This window comes from Nicotiana sylvestris, chromosome 9, assembly GCF_000393655.2.
Source record: "Nicotiana sylvestris chromosome 9, ASM39365v2, whole genome shotgun sequence".
NCBI classification, from domain to species: domain Eukaryota; kingdom Viridiplantae; phylum Streptophyta; class Magnoliopsida; order Solanales; family Solanaceae; genus Nicotiana; species Nicotiana sylvestris.
The window spans coordinates 136958387-136980801 of NC_091065.1; positions in this window are offsets into that span (position 1 = coordinate 136958387).

Here is a 22415-nt window from a genome sequence, read left to right on the forward strand (position 1 = left end):
TTTAAATTATAGAACATCATCATCACGCCTTATTCCTTTCGAATCCGTCATTATAACTTGCGTGCATCCTCCAGATTCAGAGGAATTTAACCTCATCGTAACATATGACGACCTATATGTCAAACGCAGTGACCTTTGGTTATTAGCTTTGTTCGGTAGTCCGATGGTCTTAACGCCAAGGTCGGTCATCATTTCGAATAGGTAAATCCCTATCCTGATCTCCCCTTTGATTTTTCAGTTTTTTCCTTTTTGACTTGTCCATGTTCATCATCATCATCTTCCACTGATTTTCAAATTTTTAGTGAAACCCTAAATCCCAATCATAATTATAAATAGCCAGCTTTAATTCCCTCACCAACACACACAGCTACAATAAGAACTCTAGTAATTGTTCTACAACCAGTTTCCCTTAAGTACTCAGTGAATTTCTCTAAACATCCTTTCTTTATTTCTTCTCTGCTCGAGTTTAATTACTATGAATTGGTTATGAACTTTGGATCCTAAACGGTTAAGAACGACTACTTGGATTGATGCCCTGAAGAAGGTCTCTAGATCACTGATCTTACTTTAATCAATCATATTTGCTCTATAGTTTTCTTATGTTGTTTTCATTTGATTATCTAGTATTTTATTTCAATCTTCTACCTACTATCCTTCATGATATTCATTAGTGAAGCATGTGACTTTCTATTATGTTCTGCCACATGTATTATCTTTCACTTATCCAATTTATACTTTTCGTTAACATTTATGTTTTCTCCTATGCTGTTTGGTTAAACCAATATCTTTTGATCATCGAATCTTGTTTCTCATGTTTTTATTATGTGTAGCCATTATTTCTTTTGTTGTTATTCATTCAAATTCCTACCTTATCTTGTTTACCTAATTAGATTCTCATCAGTAGTGTGTGCACCTATCATGTTATCATATTTGATTGTTTGAAGTCTAGTTGGTAGTAATTATGTTTATCATGTTAACATAAAATAGAACTTGTACTGAAACTTGAATGCCTTGCAACTCTATTTTGATTAATGAAATCATGCTTATAGTTTATACTAACTGTTTATGCTTGAAGAGACCATGCTTAGAATACCTAAAGGCACCACTGATTGAGTATTGTTGGCCGATGCTATTTGATTGATCAGTTAAAATTCTATCTTTCACCATGTACCATCCTGTTGTTGATACCATGTCAGTAGGTTGCATTTTGAGATTAAAATATGATCATGTGTTATGAACCTATTGGACAAGTTTACCCCTGTGGAGCACATGAGATGGTGAGATTAATAAATAGCACAAAGTGGGGCAGCGAAAGGTATAAGAATTATGTTGAAGCTTTGGCTTAAGACTCTGCTTCTCATCTCCTTTCTCTGAGTTCTGCTTCCCATCCCCATTCTTATATCTATTCTTAGTTACTTAGTTTCATTATAGTAGTTTGAGTGTTGCAAGTGATATCTCAAGGTTGTAATCAGTGTTCCAGTTCTTATTATGTGAGGAATTTCAGTAATGTTACATTGGTTCTTTCATTGATTCGGACTCCATGGAGCTCTACTCTTCTACCATTATCCACTATCACCTCAACGTCATCAAGGATTTACTAATGGTAATGATGGACAATAACACCTGTATGCTCAGATACCTCGAGAACATAGAGAACATGATGCATGCCTCCTCCAAGACTATCCCCGACACTCCACAGCACTCGGACTTAGCTGTGTCTTTGCATGACAAGTATGAACCAGAGGAATTCTCAGAACCTCTTGTTATTGTAGAACCAGAGATTGATTCTGATTGGGATAAAGAATTCTCCAACACTATGCATAATTCCGAGGAGGACAATTCAAGAAACTGTGCCTGCAAGGTGTTCATTGAAATACCAGATAGGGAAATTAACATGGAAGTTGCAAATTCCATGAGGAGCAATTCAGTAAATCCTGAAACCCAGGTGTCCGATGAAATGTTTCAACCAGTTTCTGCAGTTAAGTATGCTTCCAGTCACTTTATCATATTTGATGATCCACTAGCACTGCAATGTTTGCTTACCGCTTCCAGTCACGACCAACCTATTAGCATGGATATATTTGATTACTTAAGTGAACGTTATCGTGCTAAATCCTTGTGTCGATTTCCAACTGATCAATTTGGATTGGATTTTCCCTTTGATCCCGGTTCAAGGTTTCTTACCACATGCCTTGGAGGTATAAAGAAATATATATGTCGTGATATGTTGGACAGTTTGACGTCTGATATGCTTATGTTGTCAACATTATGGAACAGACTAATGAGATTAAGAGGAACATTATTAACAGGATCACTTGTATTTTTTATTAAATTTGTTGCAACAGTATCTGCCTACATCATTCAAGCTATATTCCATGGAAGTGTTGGGATGGGCATAGACAAGCTGGTTCAACAATGGGGTGTTAATGATGTGCATCAATACTCATCCAATGGTCTTCGCACTGTGATGCACACCGTCTCTGCTATTTGGTCCAGTGTTAAGGAGGGTGATGTTATTGCGGCAACTCTCAAGTTGTATCCTCCAAGAATTTATAATTCTATGTGGGTTGCTGCAGCTAGAATGAAAAAGAAGAAACATAATGGAAATCATTCATGGGACTACACAATGTTACATGAACAACAAACCTGAAATCCATATGCTGACATAGCTCTTGTCTGTGAGAAATTGGACTGTGCCCTTCATTTTCTAAAGATGAGAGTCTTAACTCAAAATATTTTGAGTGATACATGGTGCCTCTCTGTTGTAATTTGTTCTGGTGTAATTAACTGTGGCAGTAGAAACACTTCTAACCTCTCAGGGATTGCCTTAGATATTCGTGGAGCTTTAAAGCTGCATTATTTTTCATTTGCTCTTGTTGGTAATCTGTAAATTGTTATTCTTGGTTGAACTGTACTGGTTATTTGCATAGGGATCCAGGAATCAATCCCAAGACCATGAATCTAAATAGTCATACAGAGACCTTGGAGACACAACTATTGCTGCGATCTACTGGCAAGTTTTGCTTATATGCATATTCTACTTTTATGACTAGAGTGTAGTATCCTGGCTGGCAGAGAGATATCTCATCACACTCGACGGAGTTGGCAACAAGGGCTGATGTATTGCCTTGGAGAAAAAGACTCATTGTTCTGCTATTAGCATTGTCTGCTAAAAGCAATGGAATGTTATAAAGAAGGGATTATAGTGTCAGTACACTCTATTCAAGACGTGCATTCGCTACTTTTGGATTTAAACCAGAGAATATGAATATGGTTGAGAAGTGGCTTAGCAAGGCTAGTATGCTGCAAAGTATAAGGAGTACAGGTGCTAAGGACTTTAAGGTGACAAATTATTATGTATTAGCAAGATCTAAGGGCAACAATATTATTCAGCAGCTTCAAGAGAAGACTAACGTAGGAAGGTCTTCAGGCCAACAAGATGTGGCCATTGTTGGAGAGATGGAAAAGTCATAATCAATTGGTTGGAACACAAGTAATTCATCCCTGCATCAAGACGTGCAAGTACACAACCAACTTCATTATGCTAAGCTAGAAAAAAATGTGTCGAGGATTACTATGGATTTGCCTCGATTTCCATTTGACCAAATGGACTTCTGAATTTAGAATTCAATTCCAAGCAAAAGAGATCAGACACAAGGGTTGATGCTAAGATTTCAATGTTGCTCTACTTGAACCTTGAGGACAAGGTTCTTTTTGAGGACGGGGTATTGTTATGAACCTTTTGGACAAGTTTACCCCTGTGGAGCATGTGAGATGGGGAGATTAATAAATAGCACAAAGTGGGGCAGCGAAAGGCATAAGAATTATGTTGAAGCTTCAGCTCAAGACTCTGCTTCTCATCTCCTTTCTCTGAGTTCTGCTTCTCATCCCCATTCTTATCTCTATTCTTAGTTACTTAGTTTCATTATAGTAGTTTGAGTGTTGCAAGTGATATCTCAAGGTTGTAATCAGTGTTCCAATTCTTATTATATAGTGAGGAATTTCGTTAATGTTACATCATCCTACCTAGTTTAATAGCTCTGATATCCTCTCTGATTAGCCTGACTTTGTGAAGTTAGCCACAAGTCTAAAGTGTTTAGCCTAGGTTGCTTGATATCCACTAAAATTTAATTATGAGTTGTCCGTTTAGTTGATGAATATGTTTGCCTACCCTAAGTTGTTTAATTTCTTCAAGGTTTCTAACATTAATGATATAGACTAAAAGACTGTAGAAAAGCATATGTTGATATTGTTTTGACCTTATGAAACAGTAGATCTCTGTATTTTGCTAACTCCCAAATGATGCCTTTAACTACCTAAAGTGACATTCTTAAAGTTGAAGTTATCTCTACCATAACAAGCATATTATATAAGTGTAACAATCAAGCCGATCGTTTTGAGAGTTGTAGCCTCGTTCCCCCAATTGATGATTATTCTATGCTCAATTGTTGATATGTGACTTACTGGGGTAGTTGGTTTTGTTCTGGGGATGTTTTAGAATGAATTGGAACACTTAGTCCCAAGGTGGGAAGCTTAAGTTGAAAGAGTTGTCCGGATGTTGACTTATGTGTACACAACTCCAAAATGGAATTTTGATTGCTTCATTAGCTCCATATTGTAATTTTGGTCTTAGGACTATGTCCGGATAGTGATTTGAAGGTCTGTAGGTGGTTTTGTCTTGAAATGACAAAACTTGGAAAACTGAAATTTGGAGAGTTGAGTGGTTTGAATGAGAGTTGACTTTGTAGTTACTTGGCTCATATTTTGTTTTCGGGAGCAAATATAGGTCCGTTGTGTCATTTATGGCTTGTGTACAAAATTTGAGGTCAATCGGAGTTGATTTGATAGGTTTCAGCATCGAATATAGAAGTTAGAAGTTCATTAAGCTTAAATTGTGGCGCGATTCATGTTTTTGATGTTGTTTGATGTTCTTTGATACCTCAACTAAGTTTTTATGATATTTTTGGACTTATTGTTATGTTTGATTGAGGTTCCGGGGCCTCAGATATGATTAAGATCATGTTCGGCGTATTTTTGAACTTGGAAGACTGCTGATTTTACTGGTGCTAGTTCCCTTTGTATGCGTTCGCGAGGGAGATCTCGCGTTCGCAAGAGAGGTATCGCATTTGCAAAGTGTAATTGTGGCAGTTGGGATTTTTTCTTATGCATTCGCGAGCTTGGGTCTGCGATCGCATAAGTTGGTGAGGCAGTGAATCGCGAACGCGTGGGTGAGGTCACATTCGCGAAGAGGAAAGATAAGGGCTAGGGGTTCACACAAATTTGTTGTTCACGATCGCAGGTAATTCTGGGACTTTGTGACTCGCGTTCAAATGGGATATTCTGCCTTTGCGTAAGAGGATTTGTGGGGCAGCTTAGTTTTGTGCTTCGTGAACATGAGGCTCTTTCTGCGTTCGAGAAGAATGGACATCTGGGTAGAATAAAAATCTCAAAAACGAGGTTTGAGTTTATTTTACAATTTGATTTTGGGAGCTTAGATTGAAGCGATTCTTGGAGAGATTTTCAAGAGAGTGATTGGTGTAAGTGATTCTAACTCGATTTTAGTTATTTTACATGAATATATTATTGTTTTCATCATTTAATTAGTGATTTGGTTTGAAAATTGGGAAAAATTGTAGAATCTTCCTAGGCTTTAATTTGAGGATGTGAAGGTCGAGTTGTTATCGAATTTGAGTAATTTTAGTATGGTTGGACTCGTGGTTGAATAAATATTCGGATTTTATTAATTTTGTCAAATTCCGAGATGTGAGCCCGGGGTTGACCTTTTGAGTTGACTTTTTAACTTTTGACTAAGAACATAAAATTTTCATATGGAATTGATTTCTATAGCTCGTGTTGATGGTATCAAATTATTAGTGGCTAAATTCGAGGTGTTCAGAGGCCGATTCGCAAGGCAAGGGCTTCTTGGCGTAGAGATTTGTACGGTTTGAGGTGAGTAACAGTTCTAAGCTTGATTTTGAGGGTAAGAATCCCTAAAATATATGTTATGTGATTGTTGTGGAGTTGATGCACATGCTAGGTAACGGGCGTGTGGGCATGCACCATAGAAATTCTGACTCAATTGATTTTGTGGAGTCGTGAAGTCAAATAATTTTGTCATTTTCCCATGTGTTAGATAAACTGAGCTGTGACTCATGTTTGAAATCATGCTTAAGATATATTCTAGTATTATTAGACCCACAATGGTCGTGTTGCTATTGAATTACTTGCTTAATTTGCAATTATGTAATCAGTCACGTCTATCATTCGCATATCAGATCTTAGTCTCTGTTGCTATTTATAGATACTTGTTTACCTCGAAAATGGTAATTACAATTAGATTTGATTTTGTGGTTCTAAAAATACGTGATTTATTTCTATGCTAGTTGTTAGGCAGTAGATGCTAAGTGTGAGACTAGAAAATAAGATGAGAACTTGAAGATAGTAAGTTATGCAAATCGAGCGGTCGAGAATCGGGGCCTCGAGCCAGACTATACAGGGCCTCAAGGTCGAGCTCAGTGTTAGGATGTGGACAGCTGATGAAGGACTAAATGTTCTAAGAGCTTTAATGAGGGCTCTTTATGATCAATGATGAGTAATAAGTGAAGAATAATCAATGAAATACAATAAATGTAAGCAATAAATCAAAGGAAAGACAATAGAGAATGTTTAAGTTAGAGAGCAGAGAATGTTCTTATTCTTGTATTGAATATCATATGTGCAAAAAATAACAAGGGTCCCCTTTATATAGGAAGGGGAATCCTAACATAGTACATATGCATTTATTACATAGATATGCAGCTGGTACAACCATTTAATGCCAAAGTACGGGCTTGTACTATTCTTATGGACTTGGTCAGCTCTAACCACTCGCCTTGGGAATCTTTCACTCGTTCATCATAGCCACCGATTTGTACTACCTCGAGGTCGAGCTGTGCTTCGAGCCTTCTGGTTCATCAAACCACGAGCTGTGCCTCAAGCCTTCTAGCAATGAGCTATGGAATGCCATGATGACCCCAAAGTCGGACTCTCCGACTTTAGCCGTATACAGATAGTCCCCACGTTTCTTAGAGTGAAACGATAAGAAACGGTCTTAAATTCTTGCCTCTTCGATATTCCTATTATGACGTCAGCCCATTAGAGCACAAAATGCCATGACTCAAAGGCTGCGCAGAGGTTGCTGTCAGTACGATTATCGAGAAGCACATGAACCGTCATTGGCTCGACCTTTTCGCTCCTCAAACATCTCCCAAATGGCTTTATAAATACTTCAATTTGTTTTGCCATTCATACTTTTACAACATCATGTTTTTAGGGCTAAGTTCACCATCTTCTGCATTCATCTCCTTTCTGTGCTTGTCTTTTCATCCTCTTTCTTAGAAACCCTTTTTACAGTCATGGCTAGGACTTTTAGAACGGTACCTCAGAAAGAGGGCACCGCTTCTTTGTTATGCCCGTCCAGGGGCAAACCAAAAGTACCCCCAACTATCAAGCAATGTACCCCTGGCGAGTTCGATACGATCTCCGATTTTTCCAATGAAAACCCCCCTTCTACACCGGGCTGATACGAGCCCGTGTCTCGGTACATCAGCATGGTGACCGACACAAAGAGGGTAAAGAAAGACTGCTGATGGGGGGAGGTAGTGCAAGTAGAGATCCCCAATCCTGAGGAAAGCATAGTAGACCATAAAGCTGGCTTCCCCAGCGTATATACATACCCATTCACTCTAGGTCCCGTAGATCCTTCTTCCCTGAAGATAGATCCGGTGATTCTTGATTTTTGCCATGAGTACCGAGTGACACTCGGTAAAATCTATCGCTATTTTTGGAGGATCGTTTACATGCTCTGATATTTTTTCAATCGAGTCGAGGGAATGACCTTCACCCTCGATCACTTGGTCAGGTTGTACAACCCTCATCTCTTCCGAGGTTTGATCAAGCTTCATCCTCGATCCACGAAGATGTTCTTTTCGGGCATCGATAAGGAAAAGGACCGGAGGTGGATGAGTCGGTTTGTTAGAGTAAGGACATCGGACATCATCCTGGCTGATAGGATGCCATTCCTGGAGGAATGGAACATGAAGCGTAAGTGTCCCTACCTCGAGTACGTTTTATTGCCATTTCTTTCCCCTTATGAAATGATCTTCTTTTGTCTATACAGCTACCGTTTGGTACCCCAGCGCGGTTCAAAACCTTTCGGGGTGGATCAGATAGCTAGACTCTGCCTTTCCTTACAACGAGCATGCTTGGTGTGATTTGGTCAAGACGCGGTGGCAGGCTAAGAACCATGGTAAGCACTTCTTACTATCATTGCCATATTTTTTATGAGTACTCTTTGGGACGGTGAATTTAATACGTCATATTTGTATAGGCCTCGGGGAGGGTGTGTTGATGAGACCATCTCCCCATGGTGAAAAAGGGACCTCGAAACCCGGCAAGATGCGATGGCAAGCTCGAGGACTACTTCATCGGCATCGACGTGGACACAGACCTCGACCCCTCCGTCGCTCTTGAGGAGGCCAAGAAGTTTCAACAGCAGGTAATATTCTCTACATACTATTTGCGCTTCAAGTTTTTCCCTTGTCTTCTCAACTTTTCTGCTTTTGTTGTAGGTCAAGAAGTTGTATGACCATGCCTTCTCTAAGCTCCAAGCAGAGCTTTCATGCCATGAGAAGGAACTTGAGAAGCTCACCTCAGAGCTGAATAAGTCGAAGGCTTCCTCCGCCCGAAAGGAAGAGGAGTTGGGTGAGCATCGGGCAAGCCTGGAGGGGGTGCACTAGGAAAGGACTAACTTTGCCGAGCAGGTAACACGACATTTATGTTCTCGTCCTTTTATTCTTATAATTTGATTCTCATGATCTTGTTCCGCCTTTGCAGATTAGGCAAAAGGATGCCCTGGTAGGGCAACTTTGGGAAGAGGTTGCTGCCAAAGACATAGAGGTCTTCGAGCTGAAAAGGCAAAATGAGATCGTGACTTCGGAGAGAGATCTTATATGGGGAGAGTTGGCCTCGACCCAGGATCTTCTTCGAACTGCTCAGAAGGAGGTCACTACATTATCTGCGGCCAAGGCCGGGACTGATAAAGATGCGTCCTCATACAAGAGAGATGCCGCTACTGCAAACCCTCGAGCCAGGGAGATATCCGAGAAGGTCAGGCAGAAGTTGGCTCAGGCCGTTGCTTATGCTCGTCTACAAGCTCGGAGGCAGGCTTTCGAGGAAGCAAACACCGAAGGCATCGATCTTTCTGCTGAGATCGAGAAAGCCAGGACTTTGGAGGAAAGATCAGCACCTTCATCTACTTCGGATGAGGACTCTAGAAGTGATCCAGATGGTAGCGACGGTGAGGAATAGTCTCACGTCGTCCTTTCTGCTTCTTCTTTTCCTCCTTTTGTGTATGGGACCCTCGGGAAGTTTTGTAAAGATACAATCTGTAAACATATTTTTGGAAATACAAAGAGACCTTTTTGTTTCAAGTCTTTTATTTTTAGTGCTTATGCAAAGCTAGTCTTTTGAATTTTGTTGTTCGGCTCTTTAGAGCCCATACTTGGTATAATAGGGACCCTCGAGATCGGGCACCATCTCGGGGCTAGGTCGATCCCCCTTTTAGAGCCCATTTTTTAGTATCAAAGGTCCTCGAGATCGGGCACCATCTCGAGCCAAGATTGATGTTGACAACTCCTTAGAGCTTATTTTCATTTTGACAGAGATCCTCCAGATCGGGCACCATCTCTAAGCATAGATTGATATGGGAATCTTGACCCCTCGAACGCTATATGATAGCGTCGTTCGTATGACATGGCCATGAAGAGGCCGAGGTGGTCCCGCTGGTACACTTCCCCTAAAGTGATAATGGCCTAGTCAGAATTAATTGGCCTTTAGGGTAGGTGAGCAGTCTCCACTTGCTCTATATATGAGCTTACTTTCCTCTTATTTGAGGACTTCGCTATTTTTGTAGTGCTTTTCCTCCTTGCATCAGTGCTTCCATCGTTTTAGTTCAAAGCTTTCATTTAAGTTTTCACCTCCTCCTTCTTGTTTCACCGAAGTTATGGCTGCCCAAATTTGTCTACCAAGAAGAGGAGAGTTTCGCCTCTGCTTCCCGCTCGGTCGGTGGTACACCGCCGGCGTTTGGTGAGCTAACCTTGAGATGCTTTGTCTCGAGGAGGGATTTTTCATTAGAAAGACCGCCCAATGTTCAGGGCCATCGGAAACATGCATCGAGGTTTATCCAATCGATAAGAGAGGAACACCTCGAGGCGGTTAGGAGAGACTACAAATGGGGAGAAAAGGTGGTACTGCAAGCACCTTCCATGGAAGAGAGCATCATGACTCATGTAGAGGGGTTTTTGAACGTATACACGTACCCCTTTACGTTGGGCCCTCTTGACAGAGTCGTGCTCGAGTTTTGCAGAAGATATCATGTTACCCTAGCACAGGTTCACCCGTCATTTTGGAGGATAGTGTTGATGATAATGTATTTTGCGGATAAAGCCGGGCTCGAGTTTACCCTCGGCCATCTCAGCAGATTGTACTAGACCTTGCATTATCGAGGCTTGATTACTCTGTGACATCGATCCACCCGACCCTTTATTGACAATAATGAAGATGTCAGGGACCGAAGGTGGATGAGTCGATTTGTCCGAGTGCAGACTGTTGATATTATCTATGCAGAGTTCCTACCATTTCCTGAGAAATGGAATTTCACACGTAAGTGGTACACTTGTGTTTCTATCATTTTGTTCATGGTGGAGGCAGACTCCATAAAGATGTTTTCCTTTCTTTCTCTACAGTGATCGCGTGGTTGCCACACGAGGTCCCCGATCTAGGGGATTGGAATCAGAAACTGGAAGCTTGTTCAACTTTTGATGAGCGTAAGTGGAGAGATCTGTCCAAAGGTAGACGGGAGGCCAAACACCACAGTACATGCTGTGTGGCCTATTTTCTTTGAAAGGTACTTTTTTTTATGCGTAATAACTCTATCACCGCAGGCATTGGAGAATTTTCTGAAATGAGACCGTGCCCCCTTGGAGAGGAGAAAGGATCGTCGGCTTCGGGGCCGAGGAATGATAACAAACGGAAGCAATCTTCGAATGACGAAGATGCTCATAGCGAGGCAAGCCCTTCTCGGAGGCTCAAAGGAGATATATCAGCTGAGCTTGTAACACCCGAGGCTTCTAGCCTCGGAAGAATGGCTCCTCTTTTGTCGCCTTCTTCTTTTGTTGTCGAAGGTACTTCGGGGGATACAGGTGTTTTGCCATCGTTTTCGCCTCCTATCAAAGGTACTTCGAGGGATGTTCGAGACTAAGGGCCGCCTAAATCAAGGGGGGTCTCAAGAGATCATGTCCCCACCGAGATCGGTTCAACTGGGTCCGGTGAGACCAGGCCAATAGATGCACACTCAACCTTTGAAGAGGCTCAACGGCTTTGCTCTGTGGTGAGCTTTGGTTGACTTTGTTGGTATTTTGATTTTACATCTTTGTTTTCTCATTGAGATTCTTTTTCATAGGCCTTTGACAAGCTCAAGTTCGAGCTGCTCCACTATTAAGCCAGGTTGAGGAAAGCCTTGGATGGGGAGAAATCCCTTAGGCTTCTTTGTGATAAAAAGGGAAAAGAATTGAGGCACCTTTGGTACGAGGCGAATCGAAGCCTGAACTACGAAAGCCACCTCGAGAAATAGGTAACCTTTGCTCCGAGGGAATGCATGCTTCTTCTCCTATCCTCAGATATTAATATTTTGATACTTCAGTTGTAGAGCAATACAGAGGATCTGGAACACCTTTGGGGCGAGGTTGGCCAGGCCAAGTATGACTGTAACAAGCTAAGGGCTTAGATAGATGCCCATATTGCGGCCAAGAAGAATGCTTTGACCAAGGTTTCTTCCCTCGAGGTACAGTTCCGGAATGCCCGTGAAAATAGCTCAGTCCAGACGAGCAGGATTGCAAGGCTAGAGTCCGACCTTTTGGATATGAAGGCCGAGGTCGTGGATGCCCGGGCTAAGGCTGACAAGAAAGTGGCCGTCTATTTAAAAGATGTTGTTGATACTTGCGCTAAGTTGAGAAGGTCTTCCAATCGGGAGAGCAGAAGCAATGAATATGCCCGGTGCAAATCTCAGAGGGAAACCCTCGAGGAGATCCATGCTAGGGGCTTCGATCTCTCGGAAGAGATAGAGTAGGCCAAGGTAGATGAACACGATGCCAAGTTCCTCGTTTCTTATTCTGAAGATATTGAGGAAAGGGTCGACTGAGTCGTAGTCCCCGAGGAGAACTAGAATAGGCTTTTGATTCTGCATAATGCTCTTAGAGAACATTGTAGATGAAGCCTTGTATTATTTCACAGATACATATATAAAGAAACCTTTCGGTTTTCTCCTTCCATGAATTTCCATTTTCTTGTGTATGTCGTTCTTTGTCTTGAGTTTTGACGTTTGTCAATGATTAGCCAGATGAATTGGACTTTGAGTAAAAAACCTTAGGTTTACAAATCAGCCCTGAGGCTTGTTATGCTGGCCCGTAGGCTCTTGCGCATTTGGTCGATACGACCTCTAATTTGGGTTGGCGATAATGGCTCTTACGCATTGGGTCGGTACAACCTTTAATTTAAGCTGGCGACAGTGTCTCTTATGCCTAGGGTCAGTACAACCCTTAATTTAAGCTAGAGGCAGTGGCTCTTACGTGTAGGGTCTGTATGATCCTCAATTTAAGTTGGCGGCAGTGGTTCTTACTCGTTGGGTCGGTACGACCTCTAATATAGGCTTTATTTTTCCCTCGCTAAAGACTTTTTCAAATTTTTGTGTTCATCCAACTCTTTGATGGTTCGTTAAGGACCTCGATTGTGAGTCATTATGTGCGATAAATGAGCACCTCGGGAGGTTTCCCTCAATGGCTTAATTATTTTGAAGCCTTTTCATTGTTTGGAGCTGATATGATCGAAGCTCTTTTGCTTATGCCGAGGGTAGCCTGATTAACCAGTTCTTTTTGAAGTATTTTCGAAGTAATTGAAGGCCTATGATTTTTTGGCGATGGTCGGGCATCCCCGAGTCGTGTTAGTTTAGCTGGTACAACCTTGTGACCGTAGTCATTGTATTTGGCCGTAGCCATTTAGTCCCCGAGTGAAGTAGCCTCGGCATTTAGATTGAGGGTATGGCTTTTTAGGGGTATTACAAGTTCGAGTATATAGCCTTGACTTTAAGATCAGGATTATGCCTTTTGTAAGGTCATATAAATTTGAGCATGCCTTGCTTGAGGTCTTACAGATAAGTTACTTGTTACAAGTATAGGTCATGCCTGGCTTGAGGTCATAAAGATTTGGGCACGGCCGAAGGTCTTATAGCATTGAAGATGCCTTATGGAGATCTTATGAGCTCGAGGTTTCCCCCACGGGGTCTTATGGTCTCAAATATTTGTTAGCTCGATGGGGCGATAGTCCCCGAGACATCAAGAGTTCTTGGCTCTGGAGCCGTTTTTTGATGTTGCCTCATTGAGGGCTTATGAGCTCGAAGTTTTCCGGCTTAGAGGACTTACGACTTTGAGTTTTTGACAGCTCGATGGGAAACAATCGGTGACAGTCCCCGAGACATCGAGCGCTTTTTTGGCTCCGGAGCCGTTTCTTGTAAAAATAGCAAACTTCTTTGAACCGCAAAGTGTTTTTGGTGGTAAAAGATACTCCTTTGATTACTTGGTACAAGTATACATGTTTTCTCCATCAAGGGTTCAATTTTTCTATGCGCACATGGTTCATTCGACCATTTGGCCCGATATATCATTTTCCTATCGAGACCTTTTTTGGCTCACCTTGACTTTTCGAAAGGTGATCTCCCGAGGGATGCCCCCCAGTATTCGAGGTTGATCAAAGAGAAGCCTTGAATACTTGTTAAGTTCTCCTTAGGTAGCATATAGATGTTGCCTCGTTAAAAACCTTGCCGGTAAAATCCTTCTTGGGATAAAACCTGATCGAAGAAAAAGAGTGCAACGCATGCTTTAAAACCTAAGGTCTTCAAGCTGGAAGGTACTTCAATTCTTCTAAATAGACTCCTACACACATGTTAGTGTAAGAAGTAAATAAAAGGGGAGGCGGTTATACCTTAGTTGTGATGGCGTTTCGAGCCTCGATATGCTTCTACTGCTTGCTTCGGGGATGCGGTATGGTCCCTGGTTCATTCACTCGAGTGCGGCCGAGGATGTCGAGGTTGAAGGTGCCGATGTCAGTACCTCATTGTGCACTACGAACATCTCTCCCGTAGCATGTTACTCCCCGTATATAGTTTTTATTCCGTCTTTTGTTGGAAACTTCATCATTTGATGAAGGGTTGATGGCACTTCTCTCATGCGATGTATCCATGGCCTTCCGAGCAAGGCATTGTATCTCATGTATCTTTCGATGACATGAAACTTGACATTTTGGTTTGTGCCGGCAACGTTACCCGGGAGGGAAATTTCCACTTTTGTTGTCTTGCTCGCCATGTTGAATCCGTTGAGGACTCAAGAGGCGGGCGTGATCTAATCGGGTAGTCCGAGCTGCTCCTCTACCCTCATCCTGATAATATTAGCCAAGCTACCTGGATCCATGAGTACACGTTTAATTTGAAATGCATTCACAAGAAAAAAAATTACCAATGCGTCATTATGAGGCTGACATAGGGTCTCAATGTCCTCGTCTATGAATGTGAGAGCGTCCTCGGGTATGTAACCTCGAGTTCGCTTTTCCCCAGTGATAGATATTTTTGTTCTTTTGATAGTGGGTTCCTGTGGGATGTCGACTCCCCTAACAATCATGTTGATGATATGTTTCAGTTCTTTTGTTTCTTTTTTCCTGTTCGCCTCTCTTTCCCAAAATTGATTTTTGGATTGGTTACTGAGGAACTCTCGGAGGTGCCCTTTGCTAAGTAGTCGGGCTACTTCTTCTCGGATCTGTCTGCAATCTTTGGTCCTATGACCGTGTGTGCCGTGGAATTTTCACACCAGGTTAGGGTTCCTCTACGACGGATCCGATTGTATGGGCCTTGGCCACCTGGTATCTTTGATTTTACCTATGGCTGATACGATGTCCAAAACATCGACATTGAAGTTGTACTTAGATAATCGGGTGCCTCAGTCGGCCCTGTGTATCTGCCAAATCTGGCTCTGTTTATGAGTCCCCGAGGATTCTGACCTCGATCCGTCCTTTGGTCGTTTTGGGGTATGTTAAGCTTTGGGGCATTTCTTCGATCTTCAGTGTATGGTTGGTACCTTTCCTTGTTTGGAGTTAGCTCATTTGCTAGGAGCCTTTTAGGATATACTAAGCCCGAGGGGACTCCTAGTTGGTCGTCCTCGACCCTAATCTTTGAGCGATATCGGTTGTGGATGTCCGACCAAGTCACGAAGGGATATTCAACCAAGTTCTGCTTTAGTTGCTTTAAAGCTATCGAGCTTCGTTCATTCAAACCTTGGGTGAAGGCCTACACTACCCAATCATCGGAGATTGGTGATAATTCCATTCGCTCCATTTGAAAGCTAGATACAAACTCCCGCAACATCTCGTTCTCTCTCTATTTGATTTTGAAGACGTCGGACTTCCTTGTAGAAACCTTGATGGCACCGACATGTGCCTTTATAAAAGAATCTGCCAGCATGGCAAATGATCCTATCGAGTTTGGGGATAGGTTGTGATACCACATTATGGCCCCTTTTGAAAGTGTTTTTCCGAATTTCTTTAACAAGAAAGATTCGATCTCGTCGTCCATCAGGTCATTTCCCTTTACGACACAAGTGTAAGAAGTGACGTGCTCATTGGGATCCGAGGTTCCATTGTACTTCGGGAGATAAAGCAATCTGAATTTCATCTGGATGGGCTTTGGAGTCGCACTTGACAAGAATGGCTTTTGTACGAATTTCTTTGAATCAACACCCTTCAGGATCGGGGGTGCGCCCGGGATCTGGTCAACCCTTGAATTGTAGGTCTCCACCTTTTTGTCATTAGCTTCTATCATCTTTTCACCCGATTCAATCATCTTTGTGAGGTCCTCGAGCATCTTCATAATAGCGGGGTCGGCTGCTAACCTATTATTACTCGATCTTTCCGATACCTGTTCGACTCGAGGAGCTGTTTTGGTACTGCTGTGCTTGGAGTTTTTTGGGGGCTTTGCAGTTGAGCAATCGCCAGCTATTGTGCCTATAACATCTCAAAAATATTATGTTGGTTTTCTTGGCGTATACTCCTGTTAGTGTGGGAGCTTATATCCGCGTGTTGGGCGTTGCGCGAGACCACGTCCACATGTATTGGTTCTGGTGTGTCCTGAGGGTTTTGTGGTGGTACACCGATGCCTGGAATAGCTACACCATTCTCTCCATGGTCTTCAAGACCTATGTTTTCATGTGCATTCATTGAGTTAGACATTTTGACCTGAAATCAAAGATTCTTGGGCAAGAAAAAGTGTAAAGAATAACTTTGTGTTTTCAGTAAACCAGCACGAAAATAATCACTATTTTTTTTAGCCCCATGGTGGGCGCCAAACTGTTTGCCTCAAAAATGGTAATTACAATTAGATTTGATTTTGTGGTTCTAAAAATACGTGATTTATTTCTATGCTAGTTGTTAGGCAAAAGATGCTAAGTGTGAGGCTAGAAAATAAGATGAGAACATGAAGATATTAAGTTATGCAAACCGAGCGGTCGAGAATCGGGGCCTCGAGCCAGACTATACGGGGCCTCGAAGTCAATCTCAGCGTTAGGCTGTGGGTAGCCGATGAAGAACTAACTGTTCTAAGAGCTTTAATGAGGGCTCTTTATGATCAATGATGAGTAATAAATGAAGAATAATCAACGAAACACAATAAATGTAAGCAATAAATCAAAGGAAAGACAATAGAGAGTGTTTAAGTTAGAGAGCAGAGAATGTTCTTGTTCTTTTATTGAATATTATGTATGCAAAATAATAACAAGGGTCCCCTTTATATAGGAGGGGGAATCCCAACATAGTACATATGCATTTATTACAAAGATATGCGGCTGGTATAACCATTTAATATCACGGTACAAGCTTGTACTATTCTTATGGACTTGGTAAGCTCTAACCACTTGCCTTGGGAATATCCCACTCCTTCAACATAGCCACCAATTTGTACTGGCCCGAGGTCGAACTGTGCTTTGAGCCTTCTGGTTCATTAAACCTCGAGCTATGCCTCGAGCCTTCTGGCAACGAGCTATGGAATGCCATGATGACCCCAAAATCAAACTCACCGATTTTAGCCGTATACAATACTTCATATCATCATTATTTAGGCTGATTTTCATAACATTGTGAGCCCGAGAGACTTGAGAGATTAATGACTGAGTGAGGCTTAAGGCCTGATCGGTTTGCACGTCGCAACAAGATTTTATTGATTCATGCCATGATTGGCTTATTTTAGCGCTTGGGAATGATCTGCCCCTTCGGAGTCTGACTTATCAGCAGTGAGAGCATGTACCTACTAAGTGTGAGTACGAGTTCCGAGTGATTGGGAGGATTGAGTGACTATGAGTACTGAGTGACTGTAAGGGTTGAGTGACTATGAGGATTGTGACTGTGAGGATTGGGTGACTGGGTGAACTGAGTCCACAGATGCTCTGAGAGTATGCATATGATTTTTATTACTGCGTTGCATTATAGTTGTCATATATAACTGACATGTAGATATAGAGATGTACCATTCCTGATTTCATTTAGACCTGGCATATTTTATCTGTTTTAAGCTTAAACTGTTGAACTTGAAAGCAAGTCTACATTTATGTACTATTATTTCTGTTTTAGGATTGTACCTTTTAAGCTCGTCACTGCTTTCAGCTCAAAGGTTAGTTTTGTTACTTATTGGGTGCATTGGCTGGTTGTACTCAAACTGCACTCTTCACTTCCTATGCAGATACAGGTACTTCTAGGTATGGCGGTTGCTGACTTTGGAGCTTTTATTCAGTTTGGAGATCCTCGAGGTTGCTGCTTTGGCGTCCGCCGTCCTTGACTCTCCTCCTTTATCACTTAGTTCTATTAGTACTGTTCTACCCTCCTAGATAGTATTTTAGAATATGTTATTGTATAGATGCTCATATACTCAATGATACCCGGATTTTGGGGAGTTGTGTAATGAGTCACAGTATTTTCCATATCAACTAATTTAAAAGATTTTTATCTTAAGCTTAATTTATTATGGCTTAAAATTTAAAAATGCATGGTTTATTGTGAGTGTCGGCTTGCCTAGTATTGCGATAGGAACCATCTGTAAGGCCCCATAAAAATTTTCTTAAAAACCAGAATTTCGTGGTGTCAAATTAGGATTATGTGTTAGAGATTGTTGAAACTCTTTGCGGCTCGCAAGCTCTCCGCGGTTCGGAATTTTTGAATTCAACAGTACACTACAGAGTTAAAAGAAAATGTTTTGCAGAAGTGTGCATTTTTGCGGCCCATTATGCGGCCGCACAATCACTCTGTGGGCTGCAGAATGGCCACAGAGTGAGGCAGTCTTTTGGACAATTTTGAGTTCAGTTTCACGGCCAATTATGCGACCGCATATCTATTTCACGGGACGCACTTTGGTCGCGTAATTGTCCTTGGACTTTTGCAAAGGGAGGTTCTATGGCGCATAATGCGACCGTAGAATAGGTCTGTAGACCGCATATTGATCGCAGACCGAGGAAGAAAATTGAGGTCCTTGAGGGCCACCTTTCGCGGGCCGTATAGCCATTATGTGGTTGCATATGCGACCGAAGATCTGTGTCAGGGCTCCTATTTTCTAATATTTAAACCCAACCCTATTCCGTTAAAACACACATATCATACACATCTTTTTCTCTTGGTATGGATGATGGTACACTATGGTACCAAGGGCGCTATGTATTCCAGATATTGATGGTCTTCGGGGAAGAATCATGGAGAAAGCTCACACTTCCAGGTATTCCGTGCACCCAAGTTCTTCAAAAATGTATCATGATCTCAAGAAAGTCTATTGGTGGAATGACATGAAAAGGAATGTGGCGGACTTTGTGGCAAGGTGTCCGAATTGTCAGCAAGTGAAGGCTGAACATCAACGTCCTCATAGGTTAGCACAAAGCATAGAAATTCCAATGTGGAAATGGGAGATGAGTAATATTGATTTTGTGGTAGGGTTACCACGCACTTTGTGCACGTTTGACTCAATTTGGGTTATTGTGTACCGACTCACGAAATTAGCACACTTCTTGCCAGTTAAATCTACCGACATAGCAGAACAGTATGCTCAGTCTTATATCAAGGAAATAGTCAGGCTTCATGGCACTCCAGTTTCCATCATTTTCGATTGAGAGGCTCAGTTCACAGCTAATTTTTGGAAGAAAGTTTAGCAAGGTTTGGGTACGCAGGTAAATCTTAGCACCGCCTTCCATCCACAGACCGACATGAAGCAGAGCGGACTATTCCGATGCTTGAGGAAATATTGCGTGCTTATGCTCTTGATTTCAAAGGTAGCTGGGATAATCATTTGCCACTGATAGAGTTTTCTTATAACAACAGCTTCCATGCCAGTATTCGGATGGCACCATTTGAGGCATTGTATTATAGGAGATATAGATCTCCCATTGGGTGGTTCAAGATTGGGGAAGCTGAGTTGATAGGGCCAGACCTCGTGCAGCAGGCCATGGAGAAAGTTAAGATCATTAAGGAGCGGTTGAAGACTGCCTAGAGCTGTCAAAAGTCATATTCGGTTGTTCGCTAGAGAGATTTAGAGTTCAAGGAAAATGATTGGGTATTCTTGAACGTTTCCCCCATGAAGGGTATTAAGCGGTTGGGAAAGAATGGGAAATTGAGTCTGAGGTATGTCGAGCCATACATAATCATTCAAAGGATTGGTCAGGTAGCGTACAAGCTTGAGCTACTATCACGCCCCAATCCTGAAGAGGCGTGGCCGGCACCCGGTTCCATACTCGGCCCCAGCGTACCATTTTGTATCTATAAACTTTAGAGGGGTAACCCTCAACTTAGGCCGATGAGTCCGTATTCTGAATTATATGAAAATATCGTCTCTCTTATCTAAGGGCTAAACATACCCAAAAGCGCACACACACACACAAATATATCTATATATATATATAACTGTGGAGGCTGACAAGGCCGCAATGAACATCTACTGATATACAAACTATGCAGGACTCGTCTACAAGCCTCTAGAGATAATTGAACTGTACCATGGTCGGGACAGAACCTACTAGAGTTTATCTTGCATGATCTACTGATTTATCTAAGACCTTTTGTCTAGCCATAACCAAGCTTTTTCTGAATCAATGCTAACTACTCGTCAGTCCATGCTCATAATTATTTTCTGTATAACCTCTCTTGGGTTATGTCTTTTGTCTTACTTTACCTTTTGCACTGGCTCATAATGTATCAAATGTTCATTTGCACTTATTTATCGTTAACATCTGGTGTGGGAACCCTTACTGCCTCTCCTGACATCGTGCTTGCATAATGTTCTGGAGTCATAGCATATCTATAGGATCTGAATAAATGCAATCTCATTCCTTTCGCCTTTTTACTGCATTCTTTCTTTATTATTCTATAGTTACTTCAATTACATAACTCCGACTTACTACCATATCACACTGTCTTCCCCCATTTAGGGGAGTACTAGCATTTAGCGCTATGAAGATTTACCTATATATGGTTTATCTGTTCATCTTTGACATCTTTTCACGTCTTCACTGACTCTTACTCGCCTTGCAGTAACCCTTCTCTACCAAGGATAACTGAATTCCTTACGCACGAGAGTGACACCTAGTGTAACTGGCACACTTAGTCCCTTAAGCTTAACTTTGCTCAAAGTTTTTTCTTTAGCGGAGTGTCTTCCTGAATGACCTTTAAAGGTTGTTCTTATGTTGTCCATTTTATTATTGCTAGAATGCGATCTTAGAAATTCTATTGATGTCGATTATTATCACATCACTCGATCCCTAATTGATGTTCAGTTTATCTTGTTCACTAGCCCATGATGATTTCTCTTACTCTGGGGGGTTTAAATTTTTGTTCTTATAATCGCATTGGACTCACCAACGCATTTCTCGAAATGAGGATATGACTTTTGGTCTATACTCTTTTATTGTCCCAAGACCTGTCACCTCTTGTCTTTTCCTTTACTTGAATATAGACTCTTTCATCATATCATATTATGATTTACCGCTACCACCCTTTTATCACATCTTACTCGTAATGCTTCATTTACATTCTTCTTACTCTCCTACTAATATATCTATTTATTACCTTATTCTAAAAACTTCAACAAAACATTCGTTTGCTTTTAGCTTCCCTTGCTCTATTCACTGGCTCTTCGGGTCACTTAGCATTCTCTCTTTACTATGGACGGGGAGCCATACAAAGGTAAATATTTATCCTTTCTAGGATTCCACTGCATGTCTTCTGAAATTTTTGTGGACATTCTAGTATTCATATCTGACTGTTCTATTCTAGAGTGCACCACCTGGGTGTCTCACAAGGAGATCTATTACCACTTTTGCACTATCCTTCGAAAATTTTAGCTAATGATCACAATCCATCCACCATTTTTGGTTACTCTAACCCTAGTTGGACCCTGATGTCCCATCTTTCTCTTAAACAATAGATGTTAGCTCCCACAGGACATAACTAAGATAGGTGTGACCAATTGTACATGCTTCTGTTACTGTTGATGGTAACTCAAATACTTATATTTCTCTTCCTGAATTTTAAAAACTGATAATCTTCACTAACTGGGTATCCGTACCCTTCTCCACCTTGCTTTTATAATCTATTGAAACTTAATACTTTTACCTTCTAATACTCCCATGGCCTGCTATTTGTGGGGTACATTAGATATTCCCATCTTAGGGTCTTAAGTAGGAAATTGGCACATCCAGTATGCACAATCTGATAGGGCCTCAAACAGTGCCACATTGACAAGAATTCTGTCTCTACTAGTGCCCTTACCTGTTGCTGTATTAGCCCTCTAGCTAGCTGTAATTTTTCTAATTGAAAGCATCCCTATATCAATAACAAACATAAGCTTTGGCTCGAACTCTTATGACTCATCTCTATAGCACGATTTGGATTTGAAAGAAAGAACAGACTCCTAAATGCCTTATAGCCTCCTGTTTATATAATGTGGTGCACAACACATCTTTAAACAAGGCTCTACTAGATATGACTTGTAGACTCCCTAGGATAGAATTTCTATGATACCAAGTTTGTCATGCCCTAAACCTGAAGAGGCGTGGCCATCACCCGGTGCCATACTCGACCCGAATGTACCACTCTGTAACTATAAACTTTGGAGGGGTAACCCTCAACTTAGGCCGATGAGGCCATATTCTGAATCATATGAAAATATCGTCTCTCTCATCTAAGGGGTAACATACCCAAAGCGCGCGCGCACACACACACACAAACACATACACACACACACACACACACACACA